This window comes from Sinohyriopsis cumingii, chromosome 5, assembly GCF_028554795.1.
Source record: "Sinohyriopsis cumingii isolate HCF-2022 chromosome 5, ASM2855479v2, whole genome shotgun sequence".
NCBI classification, from domain to species: domain Eukaryota; kingdom Metazoa; phylum Mollusca; class Bivalvia; order Unionida; family Unionidae; genus Sinohyriopsis; species Sinohyriopsis cumingii.
In genome coordinates this window covers 64,178,162-64,199,273 of record NC_142965.1, presented here as the reverse complement: position 1 = coordinate 64,199,273, position 21,112 = coordinate 64,178,162, and positions in this window count along the sequence as shown.

Sequence of the window (21,112 nt, the reverse complement as noted above, 5' to 3'; positions counted from 1 at the left end):
GGAACAGCTGCTGGAATGGTACTGAAGAAAGCAACTGGAAAAGGATACAAAAAAAGGACGCTGGTTAAGACTTCCAGGAACTCCGCCCTCATGGTATCCAAAACGGTTTTGACACCGCTGTCAAATTTTGATTTGCTCGATGCTGTTAAACAATTAAATATAAAAAATTTCAGAGGCGTCTTTATGAGAGATCAGCTACCAGCACAACCAAACAATTCAGAAACCGGAATTATTAATCTCGATAACAGTAACGGTCCAGGAACTCATTGGGTTGCTTACGCGATACATCCACGTGGAATTATCTATTTCGATTCGTATGGGTTAGCACCGCCAGTTGAATTTCTAAAATATACAAAAGACATCCCATCGAAAGTTTGGTACTCAACGCTACCAACAGAAACACTGACCGATCCTCCGATATGTGGTCGTGAAGTATTAAATGTCCTCGATGCGATATCAGCGTCAACCAAACCACCTCACAAAGTCGTGCATGAGTATACCGCGGGTCAATTTAAACAGTTTCCTATCAAATAATGGTTGATATTTACAGAAGATCTCTTCTCAACAGAAAAGTGAAGCGCACTGATATAGACTTATCAAAATATGCGACCAAAGATGAAATCGATAATCTTTTAAGTCTGACCGGAATAGACCCAGAAGAGGTTGTTATTTTTCAGGACCGACACGGAAAACGAAAAACCAGCGATATCAAATGGGTTATTGGAGCTACTCCGGGTAACATCCCTGTGTTCACTGACAGCGGAATAATCAAAGATTCGCTGATATCAATTGCGGCGTTAAGAGATGATACGCAGAAAGCTGCAGGGGGACATGTAAAAAAGACCGGTGATACAATGACAGGTGAACTCAGCATGAACATAACAAAATAACCGTTTTAAGAGATCTAACATCCCCGGAAGATGCCGTGACGAAGAATTATGTTGACACCGTTGACGGTAAATTATCCACGTTGAGGGCCGAGTATGACGTTCATGTAAACGCATTTACAAATTTCCGTAGAAACTTTAGAAAAACCGATGAGACCACGGATAAGTTCTTTGGAACTCCTCCCGTCATCGATATGAAGCTTTCTGATATCAAAACTAACATTGACACGATCAAACAAACACAGCAAGATATCGTAAATGGGATTCCTGAGATCGTTAACAAAACCAGTTTGATTAAAATCCCATCTGGAGTAACTGCCGGGCATATTACCAACATGGTATACACGGTATCATCCAGGTTCGCAACATGGTCTAAACAAAATAATACTATTAAATATACAGCAACAGTCACTGGAGTGTATAGACTGTCTATTTTCAGTGCTGCAAAATTTGAGATATTTACAACGTATCCCTGGAAACATTCCACCGACAAGTTTTCCGGGGTTGTGACTATCATATTAAACAAGGGGACCGAAGAAACATTTATACTGGAAGCAGCTGATAAGAAATTAACCGCAACATCTTACTGGTGGTGTTTGGAATTTGTAGCTGAAACTCGTTAATTGGTTACTGCGTAAAATAATAAAATGGCGTTAAAAAATAAGTCGGCATCAACGACAACATTAGATGCGCAGCAATATAGGTACGATCAAGTACGCGAATGGCAGTCAGAGTTAAAAAATACCATTGACAAATGCACGATAAAAGTAAAAAATACAAGCGACGTGTAATTATCCTAGACACAATAGTGTATTCGGTATCCGCGATAGTCGCATCTACGGGAGTATTATTATCAGCGCTAACACCAGTGACAACTGCAATCACAATCACAATTACAGTTTCAACATCAACAATTGCAGGCGTTGCTAATATTATCGCGAAAAAATATCCTCATGCGCGCTAACTAAATTGCACGAGTATGAAAAGTTAAACAATGCGGCCACGAGCGCCTACTCGAAATTATCGTCGCTGATATTATCAAGTCTCGACGATACAGTAATATCAGATTCCGAATTCGCGCAAATGGTTAAGATATACGAAGACTACACCAGTCATTTGAAGCGACAAAAGATAAATAATAATGTCGGAATTACTTCATCAAGCTCTGCTCGATATAGTCGCAAATACAAATCCGGTGAAGACTTCAATGATAACAATAATTTCGACTAGACCAGAATTCAATATTAATTTTCCAACTGCGATTCCAGTAAACGAGATCGCCTTAGCACAATTACGAGTATATCACAGTTGGCCCAATATCAGATCAAAACTGTTTGGTGGATTGCCAGCGAATAATTCGTTTGTGTTTGCACAAAAAAATAAACCAGATGGCACTCCCGACTGGAATGTCATTGGGTTACCAACTGGGTCTTATCAAATCGAAGAAATCAATGAAGAATTACAACGTCGAATAAAAAATATCACATTAAAAGAATCTAAGATAACAATAACTGTTCATGAGCCAACGCTGTCTTCTGCCATCGAAATAAACTCTCCAGACTACGCCGTGGATATATATAATAGTTCGATCAGAACAGTGTTAGGATGGCCTCAAACTGCGCCACCGGTACCACCAATACCACCAGAACCTAAAAAGTCTGATTATATCACTAACAAATAATCATATCACGAAATCACCCAGTCATACAAACAACGTCTGGATAATATAAAAGGATCAAAGTTGGGTAGTAATTTTGGCTTTTACAGTAAGGACCATATTAGGTGGTTTTTTTATTAATGAACACTTTCCGGGAGGAGGAACTAGTGCTTTTGTTCTTGACCTAAGAGATATTATTGAATATTTTAAAATCATTAATCAAGAACTTAACACACAACTAGAGCGACTACGGCAGCGCTTCCAAGAACATCTTTTTGATATGACAAGTTCACGCAGCAAAATCATCACGCGGATTGAAATATTAAATCAGCTTGTATCCGACATGGAATATATTAACCAGCGAGTAATTCAGGCAACAATTGATTATACTGACGACTTAAATCGCTTTAAACAACAATTTTTAACTACATATTCGCTAACAGAAGCCACTCTGCCAAATTTTAAATTTCCCGGGTATAATGCAACCGAACTAATAAAATCTGTTAACGATCTAATCAATGAGTTCTTTGATGACATACTTGCACAGTACAGAAAAACACTACCAGAGCCAACTATCCTCAGACACAACAATAGTCTTTCGGGTGACGGACGACATGTATCTCCGGGGATCGTAAATATAACTGAAGTGGTCGCGGTCAATCTTGTGTGTGATGTCATTGATGGCAGTTACAGCACGGACACGACAGTATCAAATCAAGCCCAGCAAGGATTTGTTCTTTATTCATTCACCCCGAAAGATATACCACCCGGATTTCTAATCGTGCAAGAGCCGATCAATCCAGTCTATCTACGATGTCATAATCCGTGGCTGACCAGAATAAATTTCAAACTAACATACCAGTCTAGTCACCTTCTTGATTTTCGAGGTGAAACAATACATATTAATTTACTTGTGAAATCTTAAAAATCAAAGACGTTCAAGGTGGACTGAATACCAATTTCTCAATTTTGATAGGGTGTTTACTAGTAAAAATCATGCGAATTTAGTAAAAAGTAAAATGAAAATATATATATATATATATATATATATATATATATATATATATATATATATATATATATATATATATATATATATATATATATATATATATATATATATATATATATATTTTTTTTTTTACTGACTGACAATTAATCAAGCGAGTATTATATAATATACCACCGCGTAAAATGTTTCATACATAACAAAGAACTTCTTGATGAAGCTGTCAAAACCGGAAAAGTTACCCGGAGAAAATAATTATTGACGAATACGGCACTGACGATTTTATATTAACTGATACACAACTACAGAGACTAAAAAAAGATCATACTGTGATCGCGCATTGCAGTATACCTCAAATGTTATAGTATATACGCATATTTAGATCTTAAATTTATAAATCTATATGTACCACCACCGTGTATGACAAACAAGCGCTCGAGCAAGCAGTTAAGGCCGCCTTTACCCAAGAAGAAATTCATTATTGACGAATACGGAAACGAATATTTCTTACTAAGACAGCAACAGTTAGATAGTCTCAGACGCTAGCATTGTATGTGACCGAGATCAAATTCTCAATTATGCGCACTCTTGCATTAGATCCTATCGACTAAGGAAAATATTATCTAACCAAGTATCAAGGAAGTAAAAAAAGAGTGATATATTTTTTTTTTTACTTTCAATTTCATTTCCAAGTACTTGACTTCATTTCCAGGTATTGACTTCCTTGATGAAATCAAGGTGACTTTGTCAAGGAAGGGACATACAATGTTTTAGCCGTCTTACACGAGTATTTATCACCTTCCTTGTTTCATATTCTTGGGCTAATTCCAACCTAATTTGTTCAATTGCACGAGACAACGAAACAAATTCATTTATTTGCGCTTCTTCTACTGTAGCCAGCGATTTATATAAATTCATCTAGATCTGTACTGAGCAGGCAAAATATAACGCCCTGCGCAGCAACAATCACATCATTATAAATATTATATATTTAAAAGAAAAAAAAATAAACAGTAACCATAATGAGCGATTATCAATCATGGGTCTTTGACTGGCCTATGTGTTTCACGAGGTCCTTTCAGACTTGAGATTTTTGTCTTTTTTTTTTACTTCCTTGATTTTTATCAAGGCGATTTCATCTCAGTCTTACAGAGCCTTTCTAATTTCTTCTCGGCATCTTCGTGACAGAGTCAATGGCCGCATTCTTTCTGAATGAGACCCATGTGACGTAGAGCTTTCTGCATCCAAGGTTACTGTTTATTTTTGGGGGCTCCAAAGCGAAAGTGAAACTGTCTATGTACATACCCCCCAAGATAAAAATCCCAGGGATGAAAAACACACAAACACGATTCGACGTGGAGGAGATATGTACACAAGGCCCCTGCTGGAGCCCCCATTTTATTAAAATAACCCTAAATGGGCACCGTCGACAATATGTCCGTGACGAGACTCGAACCGCTGGCATTTGATAGAGTCGGGACGAGAGTCAAACGCTCTACAACTGTATCACGGTCTCATCTAATAATACAGGGTTTAAAAATTATCATATAGGTAACTATTGACAGACAGTTAACAAGTTCTACTGAATAAGTTCTGAACTGGATTTTAAACACTAAATTTAAGTTCTAAACTGGATTTTAATTCTAAATATTACTGTGAAATAACACTTACCTGTACTGACAATATCAGACGCGGAAGTGTTAATGTGAAAATAGACTGTGGCGCAGTGTGTATACAATTGGCTGTAAAAAAACAACTGTATCCAGTTCTGTTCGCTAGATAATATTACATGTAAAAGATAATGATATGTGTGTTGCACAATCACCTTGACAAAGTCACCTTGACAAGAGGAGGGAACAAATTGCATGAGATATACTTAACAGAGTTATCCGTTAAATCCCTCGGATCTAACAATAATAAAAAAACAAACTTTTGTTTATTATATTTTTTTGAGATGGCAGATTTGTATATTTTTCTGCGACTTTTCGTACTGAGGGTATGCAAATATCAAAATATTTGCCAGCTGAGTTCATCGATTGAAATATTATTTCTTCATTCGTATCAAAATTTTTGGATACAACTCCCTTGGCGCTTTTATCACTTCGGCCAGTATTACCAGACTTACAATTTTGGCTTTATGTTACAATTCTCAGATTGGATAAATTATTGTCGGTTTTAACACCGTTGATGTGATTGATCACAAGATCGTCTTGGATCACTCCGTTAAATACCTCGAACAGGAAACGATGGCAGAGATACTTCTTTTTTCAAGCAACAGTAAATCTAAGATAACCAGCATTAGTAACCAAACCAACTGTTTTATTTTCAATCTGCAATGTCTGACTATTCCCTCACGATTCGCTTCGTAATTCTTAATGATATGATGTGGGACAAATTCTTGATTCATTTTATATAATAATGTATTTGTCTAATTTATAATTTGTCTGAAAACTTAGTTAAATAATCGCGCTCACATTTTAACGCATCATCGTTATTTTTTTTTTGTTATAATATCTTTTAAGTTCACGGTATCTTTTTACCTTGCAACTTGCACATAACTGTATTTTACCCCATACCCCAACACCACATCGCAGACATGGTATTGGTCCTAAACTCCCTCTTCGGATGCTTTGGGAATGTTCCCCGCAGAATTCTTTTCTGCAGGATTTATTACAGGCGGTTACAGATCCAACTTTAAGCCACTTGCACTGATTCATTATATATATATATATATATATATATATATATATATATATATATATATATATATATATATATATATATATATATATATATATATATATATAATATTTCTTATTTAAATGTTTGTTTTAAATATAATATGGAGGAGTTTGAAAGATTATCTGCAATCAAGCCCTGGAAAGCTTCTAGATTCGATCTTAACAGACTAACTCCTGATTCGCGGAGACGAGCCCTGGCTGATCTGTTTGTTATTATCAGGAATGCCAAAAAAGAATTTCGTAATGATGGAGCATCTCACGTATGGTCTACATTTAAAATTATACGCAACATTGACGAAGTCGATGTCGACGAAGTCAAGGACGACTCTGTCAATGTTGACTCTGTCAAGGACGCTACAATGAATGATGCACGAGCAAAAACAATTATCGATTACCTTAATAATCAGAAATATTTTTTCAGAATAAAATTTATTGTGCAAGCAGATTCCGATACGTGGATTATCCGTGATAAAAATGACCCTGTCCTTGCTAATGGAAAAACCGTTCTGTTAAGTAAAGATTCCAAACTAGGAATGTTGACTGGGATTGATAAACCATATTACGCTCGAGCTTATCCTGTGACCGCGATCATTTATGGAATCTATTTGATAGAAACATCAAAAATCAATAAACTTGCCCCAATGAGATTGGCAAGGCTGAATTGTGTAGCCGAGCGAGTAATGGAACATTTAAAAAATGCGATGCGCGGAAATGGTCTAACTGATCTAAGACGTTCCAAGACAGCAGCGTGGGCTGAAAAAGTCAAGGATACAGGAGCGTCAATAAACGATGTTGCCGAGCTAGAAAAAGCACTTAGATTTCCCATAACCGTAACAATGATAACAGCGGAAGTATTATACAAATCGAAATATAATCGGAACGGAGCTCCAATAAATATCATTGATCATAAAGCTCACGCTTGGACTAACGCAGTTACGATATTTCCGCGGGTTCGTGTTGTGAAATATTACCCCCCGGAGTCTTCCGGGGAGAACTCTGGTAAAAATATGTTTGATTTTATTAAACAGATAAGCAAAAACGACCCTGTGTCGGTGTGGTTGTTTAAAAGTTCCGAAGATGGCGAGTATGATCAATTTGTAAGATCTAACGGTGAATTATACCGGACGGAATCTCTGCAACAGGAAATGAAAAAAACTCGCAGAGATATATTCGGAAAACACTGAGCAGTTATTAACTGATTGTTTTACAGTTCCGAGTGTTGCCGCTCACGCCGCCAGAGAAAGAAATTTATGGAAGCCAACCCGAAGTGAGTTTCTCGAGGATATACAATTGAGTTGTGTCGAGTATGGACATGGCGGTTTGTGGAATACCAAGTATGACCACAAGGATATCATTTCCGTAGACATGGTTGCGTGTTATCCGGGAAGCTTTCTTGGGATGGGCGAGTGTAGTGGATATTTTAAAAGATTTGGACATCCCACGATCTCGATGACGCGAGTTGCTATAAATGGTCCTTTACCCGATTTTGACTTGACAGGATTTGCTCGTGTAACGTCGTTTGAATTCGCTGAAGAGCTTCATCCAATGTGTTATGTTTGGTTTGGCAGACATTTCTCAGAGAAACGTTGTACACCAATAGTGTTGTTGCGATATATGCTTGACAGCCGAATACTGGTATTGTTGACGGTCACTGAAGCAATCATATCATGTCGACCGCAGACAGGTTTGGTTACCAACACCGGAGCGTATCAGTCTCGATGAAGTCATTGACGAATATGCACGAGAGTGTCCCCATCAGACAATGGATGTCATTAATAATAACACTCCTAATATTCTTAAGATTAAACTCAGCAATAGTGAAAAAACAGCAAAAGATCTCGATAGAAGAATAATCGGTAAATTTACTCAAGGTGGTACATATGATCATAAACAACATCACTCACGATTGATTATGGATGATGCTGAATTAAATTTTATAATTGCTGATGCCGCTGCGAGAAATATATTTTGTAATCGGGAGGACGCTTTCTTGTCCGACGGAACACGGTTGGGCACAATTGTTAGTTATATTAATGGAGAATCACCTCAGTACACACATTTAAGATCTTTGATGCTGGCTTATGTTTCTATAAATTTGCTATCAATGATAAATATATTTCCTGACACTGCAGTTAGAGTTGCAAAGGATTTATTTTATATCGATAAAAGATATTCAGAATCACTGGCTCGTTTTACAAGCAATGATGAATCATGGAGTTCATGGAGAATAAAAAAGGAAATGTTACATGGATATTGTGAATCCGCTGATGTTACGATGAAAGATAATTATTGTAAATCAGAATTATCAGAAATGTCGGATGCACCATCTGTGTATGATCCAATCACCAGACACAAAACCGTTTATTTGAAGTGACCGGGAGTTCTGGTAAGACAACTCGAGCGATTAAATTATTTCGTGGAAAATCGAAGATTTTCGAAATTCAGATATGATTGTGCTAACACCTACACACAGACTTGCCAGGGAGATGAAACATCGAGGAGTTAATTCTTGTACTTATCACAGTTTTTTCAAATACAGTGGTGGTGTGTGGACTCCAGATCGAATGGGAGAGAAATATATTCCAAAAGTTATAATTTGGAATGAAATATGTGCGGTACCGTTAGATATATTAAAAATATTTCTTGATTGGCTGCTAGCAAAAAATACTGCAGTGATAATGTGCGGCGATCACGGTCAGCCACCACCTTTTGTTGGTCCATCTCCGCATTTGTGGTTGAATTATTTTATAGATTATTATGAAGAAGTGTCTGATGATTATATATCTCTTGATGCAACGTTGAAGGAATTTAAAACATTAATCAGACTACAACCGAATAAAATTCAATGTGAAATTATGCGTAAAATAATTTCAGAGACTTCAATGAGCGACTTTTGGAAAACGTGGAAACCAAACGATTTGATAGTGGCAAGTAGAAAGATAGTCAGAGACACACTTCAACAACGGTTATTTTAATTACAACGAGAAAAGTTTCCAATGTTGCCAGTGCCATTGTGTTATTGGCCAGCTGATACACGACTACAGAATATCGACGTTGATATACCAGGACAGTCAGGGAAACAGAATTTAGTATTACATGATATTGTCACAGTTGATGTCAATGTTGTTGAAGATGCACTAAAAATGAACAAATCCCCGTGGACGCTAGGATACGCAATGACGATACATTCATCTCAAGGACTGACTATCTCTGATACAGTTGTTTGGATCGTTGATGATCGCATCGAGTGGTCAAACTTAGTTTACTTAGCTGTGTCCAGAGTCAGAAGAATATCTCAGTTGCGAAGAATTGTCTTGGAAGAGTCAATGGCTGATGAAATTAATAATGAAAACAACAGTGATATAATAAGAAAAAAACTCACTGGTTACAAACAGAGTGACAAAAAAAAATAATCGCGATTTTGACCTTGATGTTGAATTTATCGTGACAATGAAACAACAACAGAATAATCACTGTGCGAGCTGTAATTGTATAATATTCTGGTGTTACACTAATAAAAATCCAAATCAATTTATTGTAGACAGAAGAGATAATAGTCGCGGTCATACACGACAAAATGTGATGTTGACATATCTTGAATGTAATCGAAGTCGTGGTGCTAGTTAAGTGATTTGGGCGGTAATTGTGTTTTCTTCTGGAATTACTTGTAATTGTTCACGTGTGGATCCACGTTGAGGAGCAGTTGAATCCAGTCTGTAGATTGCTGGTCTACCAGTGGATCTAGTTATGTTAGATATCTTGTGTGTCGTGATGCTCCAGATAGGATCAGTCGCACTTTTTTTACCACCTTCAAGTTCACCAGGTTCATATAAATATCTTACAGTGACATTACCCAGTATTGGTTGTGCTGAAAAATCACGTCGTTGTGGTATATTTTATTTGGTAATTGCATTAATAGGTTTCATGTTGATTGTTTGAGTTATTTCATTATTTAATGCAGTTATCACGCTTGGTAATCTTACAACCCATTCACGCGATCTCTTGTCCTGAATGAATTCCTTCGCGTACTGGTATCCAAATAACCGCTCAGCAAGTGTTCGATTAAATCGCTCAACAATTGCCTGATCACGATGAATCTCAGTATGCCCTCGTCTGATGGTGACATTATGTTGCTTCATCAGCGACGATACTGCACCGTGAAATTCTTTGCCAGGAATACCGCTCCGGTGGCCTAGTGGTTAGAGCGTCTGCCTCGGATGCGGGAGGTCGTGGGTTCGATCCCCGGCCGAGTCATACCAAAGACTTACAAAAATGGTACTAACAGCTGCCTCGCTTGGCGCTCAGCATTAAGAGGTTAGTGTTAGGACTGGTCGGCCCGGTGTCAGGATAATGTGACTGGGTGGGACATCATGCTACATGTCTGCAGCATGATGCCCCAGTGCTAGACATCACTATAAACTGCCACATTGCAGACATCGTAGCGATATGACTGAAAAATTGTTAAAGCTACGTTAAAAATCAAAATCACACACACTCTTTGCCAGGATCAACTTGTAATAGATTTGGCCATCGTAGAGGTCCTCGTTGATAAATTCGTTCAAAAGCAGAAGCAACCTCAGATGCTGTTTTAGTCGTTAACGGTTCTGCATCTTTGTATTTACTTGCAACATCAACTACAGTTAGTGCGTATTTATATGTTCGACGACGAACGGTATCATGTGGCAGAAATAATATATCAGCCTGATGAACTTCATTAGGGACACTAACATTAAAATGTGCAAAATTAATTTTTCTAGGACGCGGTAGATAAATTTGCCATATTGCCTGTTTGGATAACCAATCTGCTGAAATATCACGTGTGACTTTTGCTGCACTGGCAAGTTTACTAATTGCTGCTACCCCTCCAGTATCCTCCTGGGGAATAATAAATGGACTCCATTATACTCCATTATAATTAATTACCAGCGCTTAATACAAGCTTAGATTTCATCGCAGATTTTATTAACCAACTAGCTAACCTCTCCTTGAAAGATTTATCAGTAATGGAATTTAGCGCGTGAATTAATTTCACATCCGCGAGATGCCTATCTTGTAGATTTTTACTTTTATAAGCTACATCATGGACATGGCATGCTTTATCGATAGCATTTATTGGTTCTTCTCCGGGTTTTGGTCGATCTTGATCATCAAGTCTGATATCAAGTCTGGTTCCAGGACCACAATAATTATATCCTGGGAGATGTTTTTCTCCTGGGTATTTAGCCCACGGAGCTCCTGGTAATTTTCCTAACTTGGCGGCAATATCACCTCCTTTTTTTTTTTTACTTGACTTTTGGCTTTGGTTTTGGCGCTGACTTTGGTTTTAGCGCTGACTTACCACCTGACGGAGTCAGGGAGATAAATTTGAACTTTTTTGTACCGCATCGTTCACACATGCCCGTAACAGCAGATCTATTATCTTTTGTTGTAACAGTTGTTAGATCATCTGTTGGGGTACGTGCTCTACATTTCACACAATATAAATCCATATTTATATTATATTATTCTAATGGAGATCACTGACTTTTCTGCTACAAGGAAACGAGAACCGGTTAAACATCATCGGATGCTACCAAATTCTATTCGAATGATAATCACGGGTCCATCTGGGAGCGGTAAGACAGTAACGCAGTTACTGTTGAATCTAATAATGAGGTGGATGAAGTGGGATAAATTGTATTTGGTAGCTCCAAACGCAGACGATCAACGATGTTATAACGTGTTAAAAGATTTTAATGAAAACGCAAAATCATTAAACGACGGTGACAACGTTGTGGAATTTATATCTGACATCGATGAATCGCCGTCTGTGGATGATCTTGACAGGGAAATTAACAACCTACTTGTGTACGATGATGTAATGTTGGATAAACAATCAAATCCTGCCAGGATATTTTCACGAGGCAGGCACAAAAACACTGATGTAATTTATGTAAACCAACGATATACCCAAATACCAAAAGTGATCAGAGATAACTGTAACATGTTAGCGGTGTTTAACGGAGTTGATACACACACGTTACGAAATATACATCAGACCTGGGGCAGCGGTGACATGGATTATAATCAGTTCAAACATTTCTTTAGTCGTGCTTAGTCGACCCCTTATGGATTTGTAACAATACATTTACATGACCCTCGTAGACGATATCGAGTTGGATTAGATAAAATTTTGGGATAATTTTTCGTACATCGATAAAGATCTTAGTTTTCAAAAAGGGACGCAAGGAGGGCAACGACAACAAAGGGCAGCAACGACGGCGACAATTGCGTTTACTCGCGGTTTTATTTCGGCATTTGGAACCTTAGGATTCGCGGTTTTATTTCGGCATTTGGAACCTTCTAAAAGTTGTAGGATTCGCCGTCCATAAAGGGCTTATTTCGGCATTTGGAACCTTCTAAAAGTTGTAAGATTCACCGTCCCTGCTGCTAGTGTTGTGCTAAGAAGTGCTACTATTTAATTTCTTTCTTTCCTTTTTAAATATTTATTTTTTGTAGTAGCCCAATGTGAAAATATGTCCCAGTGAAATCTCACTATTTCCATCGCGTAGTACGTATGCCGTATTTACTATTCCATTACAAACATATTAGTTTATTAGCGCACAAAATAATTATTTAAACTGCGAGAAAATTGCCACTGATAAAAATGAGAAAATAGTACATATTAGCTAATTACTAATGTCAGTTAAATATTACCCCAAATGACGTCCCCGTTGTTTGAAAAGGGGATATAATTGCAAAAGATGACAAATGTGATATACCACGTATATTAACCTCTAAATGTTTACATGTTTAATGTAAAATCATTATCTCTATACCAACACTGACGGGGAAATATTAGTATTTATAATGTCTAAAATACTGCATATAAGGCATCTTTTTATCATTCAAATCACTGGACAAAAAAATGAAGCTTACAAAATATTCAGCATTTAATTATATAGAATAATTTGATTCGAATGCATCTCATATCGTGTTCCGGCCGATTACACACAAAAATGGATTCCATCTTTTGCATTTGAAGCCCTTGTGAAAACCTTCATCAATTTATAAATTTTCTACATAATATTAATTTAGAAATTGGTCATAGACAAAATGTTAAGAAGTGATTTTATTAGGTTAAATGTTTTCAGTTAACATAAACCCGAATTATTACTGATAAAAATCAGATTTAGTAGCTACAAGTTAAACTCATGTTCAGTTATAACATTTTTAGTAATTTGTATTAAAGTAAACGGACCCCTTGTGGGCAGAAATGTACTCTATGTCATTTGAAAGAATACTCAAGATAATTTTGCAGCATTTACTTGAATATAAATATTTTTTACATCCATCTCTTTAGTCAGGTAGATACTGCGAATGGCCAGTCGTTATCAACCTATCCCTTCCTCGTGTGTTTACATTGATGACGTCGCTATGCATTAGAGTCATCTGATTTTTTTTTATGTTATCTCCACCTCCTTTTATTTGTAGAATGTATGACTGACATACTCATCAAGATTTGTAATATTCGTAGAGCGCACACTAAGAGCAGATCAATATTTTTGACGTTATCTATTTTCAGAGTGCATTTTGGAAGTACTGAGTCTAAATTACAGATTCATTTACCGTCATTACTCGTTTATAAGACAGTCCAGCTGCAAACTGCTCAGATCAAGATCTGCCGTCGCATAAGGTGCCGACAGATCTAGGTCGGTGCAGTTTGCCAGGGCAATCAGTAGAACAAACAACATATATCATGTTCTGCAGGTGATATATGCCATGGCAGATTACGATCTTTGTTATTAGCAGTTTTCATCGACATATAAGCAAGTACAGTCGGTAATCACTACGGTTTACAGTCCATTTCATACAGATATCTGTTCATCATATTATGTCATGATATTCGTGTCTCTCGACCTTTTACTTCATTTACAGTCATTTATCTTGTAGCGAACAGTTTGACGTTTGTTAAACGATTTTTATTTCTTCATTGCATTCAATTAAAATTGTAATAATAACTTTCAAAACAATAATATCGAAGTGATATGACGGTCTTGGAGAAATATTGAATCTTATTAGATACTTCCTTTTGAATCAAATATAATATTGCGACTAAACATCGTGTAATACGGAATGATAGTCTCTATATATTTTGAATGTACACAGTTTGCTGTTTAACTTAGCCACTCTCGAATGTCTCATCTTCATTGGCCGATACACCAGGCAATGTTTATCCGTTCCTAATTGTATCATCTTTTAAGATGTTCTGCAAATCCAAAGAAATATTTAATTTTATATTTATATTAAATCACTATTCATTTATACAAATTCCGCCATTTTAACTTAGCTGTCAATTAATTGATGATGTAGCTGATTAAATATACAAAGTATGCTGGGAAAAGAATAAATATAAACTGTGGTCATATTTGCTCGGGGTCTTTGGGGTGGATGTGCCATAGGCGTTGGAGAATTGTATATGACAGTGCTGATTTTAAATTAGGAATAGGCGGAATTGCATCAAAACAGCTAGATAACGTTATCTTTATTCGTACACTGTCAAATTGCTTCTTTTTTCCAACCGATGTTGATGTATGAAATATAAAACCATCCTAGGTTTGAATACAGTGAAATGCATTGTGTGCGCACGCATCTGGTTCAGGATCAAATATGGTACCAATGACTTCGATAGGAATAGATGTCTCCACATTGTGATCAAACGCTCGCGTTTTATTTGATATTTCTAATGATTCGCAAAACATCTTAAAAATATGGCGTTTAGAATTTAGAATCATTCATGGAATGTTCAGGTTGGTCCGTCATTATTTACTGTATTCATTTCTCATTCAAATGTAATGTATCTTTGCATATTTCTTTTCAACATAATGCTATTCACTTCAACAGCTGAGAAATTCGACCAACCAAAGCCGTATATTCACTTTCTCACGTGTAACTATCTCGTGTCAGTGAATATGATTTCTTTTCTTAGCGTTAATCTACACATTGATAATGGTTTTCTCTTCACTACATGTTGACTCATTCACTAGGATTTTCCATCTTGGTGTTAATCTGCACAGTGATAATGGTGTTCTCCTCGCTACGTGTTGACTCATTGACTAGGATTTTCCATCTTGGTGTTAATCGACACATTGATAATGGTTTTCTCCTCACTACGTTTTGACTCATTGACTAGGATTTTCCATCTTGGTGTTAATCTACACATTGATAATGGTTTTGTCCTCGCTATGTGTTGACTCATTGACTAGGATTTTCCATCTTGGTGTTAATCGACACATTGATAATTGTTTTCTCCTCACTACGTTTTGACTCATTGACTAGGATTTTCCATCTTGGTGTTAATCTACACATTGATAATGGTTTTGTCCTCGCTACGTGTTGACTCATTGACTAGGATTTTCCATCTTGGTGTTAATCTACACATTGATAATGGTTTTCTCCTCACTACGTTTTGACTCACTGACTAGGATTTTCCATCTTGGTGTTAATCTACACGTTTATAATGGTTTTCTCCTCACTACGTTTTGACTCATTGACTAGGATTTTCTATCTTGGTGTTAATCTACACATTGATAATGGTTTTCTCCTCACTATGTCTTGACTCATTGACTAGGATTTTCGATCATGGTGTTAATCGACACATTGATTTCTTTTCTCACTATTTACTGATTCATTGACTGGGATGTTCTTTATTGGTGTCAATCTACAAATTATTTTCCACTACATTTTTACTACATTAGTTGGATTTCCTTACCTCGTGCTAACCTACACATCGATTTATGTATCAATACTTCTTGACTCATTGACTCGAATTTCTTTTCTTCGTGTTAATCTACAAATTAATCATTTTCCAAAATCATATGTGCTTGAAAGATCATATCAAATCAAGTATTTAATTCAGCACACACTCCGCGGGCATTAACTGGAAACACGGAAGTAGTGTTTTCATTTCGATGTTAGTCAAGTGCGTCAAACTATATTATGACGTCATGATCCTAGACGTAATCAAAACCATACAGGTCAAGATAAAGAAAATATAGGTCTCAACTCTACAAGATTATTCTGTCACAAAGGTTAGAAATATCTATCTATCTGTCTATCTATCTATCGATCTATATATCTATCTATCTATCTGTCTGTCTGTCTATCTATCTATCCATGTATGTATATATATCTATCTATGTATCTATCTATGTATCTATGTATATATCTACCTTTCTATCTATCTATCTATCTATCTATCTATCTGTCTGTCTGTCTATCTATCTATCCATGTATGTATATATCTATCTATGTATCTATCTATGTATGTATGTATCTATCTACCTCTCAAACTATCTATCTATCTGCCTGTCTGTCTGTCTATCTATCTATCCATGTATGTATATATCTATCTATGTATCTATCTACCTTTCTATCGATCTATATATCTATCTATCTACCTACCTACCTACATACCTACCTACCTGTCTGTCTGTCTGTCTTTCTCTCTCTCTCTCTCTCTCTCTCTCTATATATATATATATATATATATATATATATATATATATATATATATATATATATGTGTGTGTGTGTGTGTGTGTGTGTGTGTGTGTGTGTGTGTTTATTGCAAATTAGATACTGTTCTTCATAAAGCATTGTACTTTAAATTTGCTTACTTATCATAGAATATCGCACAGTAAAAGCTTTCAGTTATTGAAATTTAAAACAGAATATTCACTTTTGCGAACAAGGAGCTTTACTGTGTCGAATTGAGACTGTATAAATTCAAACTATTGATAACGCATGGTCAAACTACTAGACTTTCCAGTCAGACAAATGCATGTCCTCTTCAGGTTTTAATTTCTGACCTTACCAGTATCATTCCTTCAAACACTGCGGTTCTCTTTTGCTTCGAGCTTCTTGATCTTACTGGAATACATGGATAAGGAAGTACTGCGTGGAGGAAGGGTATAACAATAACATTTACATACTTGGGATAAACATACACGTTTAAGTAGCATTTGCAAGATAATAGCGACGAAAACATATTTTTAAACGGACAAAAATGATTATTACATTTGGCAATGATAAGTAAAATAAATCACAATACAATCTTATATTGTAATCTCTGATCAGTTCTCTCTCTCTCTCTCTCTCTCTCTCTCTCTCTCTCTCTCTCTCTCACACACACACACACACACACACACACACCGATATAGATATATGTAATTACTCTCTGTGGCACTTACTTTTGAATGAAGAAATTATAATAAATTCAAAACAACGTTCCTTATTTATCGTAATAATAAGATAGTGTCGAGGGTTGCTACAGTTATTCGATATATTTGCAGATTGCCACAATCAACGCTCCAGCTTCTTACGAATCACATCCAAAGGTTTTCTTCTCATCTACAGGATTCCGAAATATCCTCTAGTGTATTCATACTACCAGGATTCGACAATACATACCGTACAGTTCGGTGCATGTTTGCCAGTTTTCATATGAATAATTTTATTTTAATTTTTTATACGTCATCACTAAACCAAAATAATAAAATAACTGTTGACTTCTTAGTGATACTTAAGGCACTGACTATTAAAGAAACATTGCATTAAGACATGATCATACAGTGAAACACTGCATTAAGACATGATCATACAGTGACCAATCTATCTTATACCGATATATAGCTATGACTAAGACACTCCAAAATACGTGACGATCTATGTTATAAAACGCTTTCTGATCCATGTTCTTGATCTTCAAAACAATTACCCCACAATGCAACAGGATTGCCGAATGGCCTAAAACGCTCTCCTTTACCGGTTAGTACTATATCCCGTTAGTCCGCGTGGGTTCGAGTCTCGGGCTCGGTCAATATGGATATATGATAAAGATTGCCAGTAGCTTCCAGTAGGTCATTGGTTATCTCCGGGCTTTTCCCAGGTTATTTCTCAAAGAAAAACCTATAGTGTGCTGAAAAATGGCGTTAAACCTACAACAACAACAACCATGGTAACTGAGATTTTTTTTGTCGGAATCTAAAATGCTGCTTTGATTTATGTAAATACACACCATTTAACTTCGCGATAACATCACTTGCCAGACGTAGGTGGGTATCTGAGAAAGCTTGCCAGTAGCTTCTCTTGGGTCGGAGGTTCTTTCCGGGGTTTTCCCGCGTTCTTCTTCCACCATTAATAATGGCCGTCATGTATGGCCTATCGTGTGCTGCAAAATGGTGTTAAACCCTACAACAACAACAACAACAACACACACACACACACACACACACAGAGATATATCTATCTATCTATCTATCGATCGATCGATCTATCTATCTATCTATCTATCTATCTATCTATCTATCTATCTATCTATATATATATATATATATATATATATATATATATATATATATATATATATATATATATATATATATATATATATATATATATATATATATATATATATATATATATATATATATATATATATATATATATATATATATATATATATATATATATATATATATATATATTGTGGTGTTATAACAGACTGTTCAGTTACTTATATGGTTGTCAAAGTTCTTAATAAAAGATGGCATGCAGATTTTATTATATTATGTATCAAATTCGTCATCATATTTTGTGTTATCATGTATTATACACCATCATCAGATTTTGTGTTATCATGTATCACACGCCTTCATTATTTTTTCGCCAATAATTTTCGATGTATTGCAATCTCTGTGTGTGTTTTGCAGTTAAAATGTATTAATGCACTTATTGTGTTGCAAACAGTAGAACATGTGTGTAATCTTTTTCAATCATTTTCAGATTCAAATAATTGCTATATATTATGATTCTGGTCTTCCTCGAGGGATGTGCAATCAATATATTTTCATTTTTACTCTTTACACGGTATGGAGAATGATGAAGGTTCTTTTATGTTTTAAATACATAATTGTTGTTTACAAATTTAGTCACTCTTAACGTTTTCTACATTAGTATATGTCTATTAGCTATGGCAATATTTTTTGTTGTTACCGTAAAAATCATGCTTATAAGTTGAGTCGATTTACAGACTGCTCAAAGTCAGAACTGTCGTCGCAAAACGGGACCATGCAGTTTGTTAGGAGGAATCAGCCATTCAAACAACACAGACCCTGATATGCAGGCTCAATATGCAACAGCAGAGCATGGTCTTTGCTATTTGCAGTTGGACTCTATTGATACACGAGTATATACGGTAAATCCTGTGCTCGTTTTGATGATATACTTTCATACTTAGCTTAACGACATTTGTCCCACGATATACCTTGGAATTAGCAAACACTCCGGGCAGTTGCATCCCTATCCTCGCGATTGGTGAAACCAAACTAACAAGGATATAGAAAGTGCACAAAACAAGCCATTTCGTTTATCAATTTAAAATATTTAACCTGGCTGTCGCCAGGGAAACACATACTTTGTCATTGTATTCGTATTTTAAATAAAATGTAAGCAATCGATGCATACAACAAATTGGTCATTGTCTTGTTCCGATTTTTGAACAGTCCATTTTCAATAAACGTTGCGATATCTACGCCTTATATTTGCAATGCCTAGATTCAATATTTTTGTACGAAACAAAAACAGAAAACGAAAAACGTGTTACTCTTGTACACGTGTAGCCTTCAGAGTGACTCCCAAGGCTGCGGATATTTACAAAATTTACTTGGAGCTTATCGAAATCTGAGATCTACGTTACCTCACTTCTCTGAAAATATAGAGTCGCCCACGCAAATATGGCGACCGTATTAGTAAGAAGCTCTCATTTAATTTAAAACGCGAAAAAGATGACAGTGTGAGAGACATTCTGACGACAATCTGTTTCGATATTATAAATTGGTGAATTAAATAATGAAGTTTTGATTTCTTTTTTATACTCTTACTGCTCTATTTGCTATTAAATCGGTGGGTAGTTTGGTCACAAACTACTGATGGGATGGGACGGAGGGGCTAAGTGAATGCAATAGCTTCATACATATCATTCCAGAAAAGATATGTAACATTCCACAGTCTATTTAAACTAGAAGAAAATAACAAACAATCAATGAAGCTGTCATTTGCCTATTTTAGTCTACCTGATTAATTATATATATATATATATATATATATATATATATATATATATATATATATATATATATATATATATATATATATATATATATCACTTGTTTAGTTGTTTAGGTTCGAATAAACATTAACACAAGAAAGAGCGAATACAACAAGCTTTGAAAAATACAATAATTTATTTCAATGAAACAATTCTGTAAAAATGAAAAAAATATGAACCTACGGATTTATAGAATCAAATCCAAAAATAATCCAAAAATATTCCGAGAACAAAATTTTAGTAGTCCTAATAACAAAATGTTCTATTGATTTCACGTTCGAATCTCAACGAAGAATCCAAGATGGAAGACGATGACGTATGCTATAATCTGTAGTGTTGAAGTATACAGTTCCTTGTAGAAATAGAAAAATGACACTCCGGTGTTGGAAATCCAAATTAATCTGTAAGTAATGTCTTTCCAAAATTTCTGTGTGAGCACTCCTCAAAATATTCCCCGAGAAAAAAGAATTAATTCTTTTGAAATCCAACTGATCTGAAGAAAATTATAGCTCAAAATATGGCTACAACAAAATAATTTAACATCAGTGTAAAAAGCCTCAAACTGAGAAATCTTTCTCTACGCATCTATATTAAAACTAGCAAATGCGCAGTAATGGAAAAAAAAACGGAATTGCGAAACACAGGACACCGTGAACGTGTTTACATATA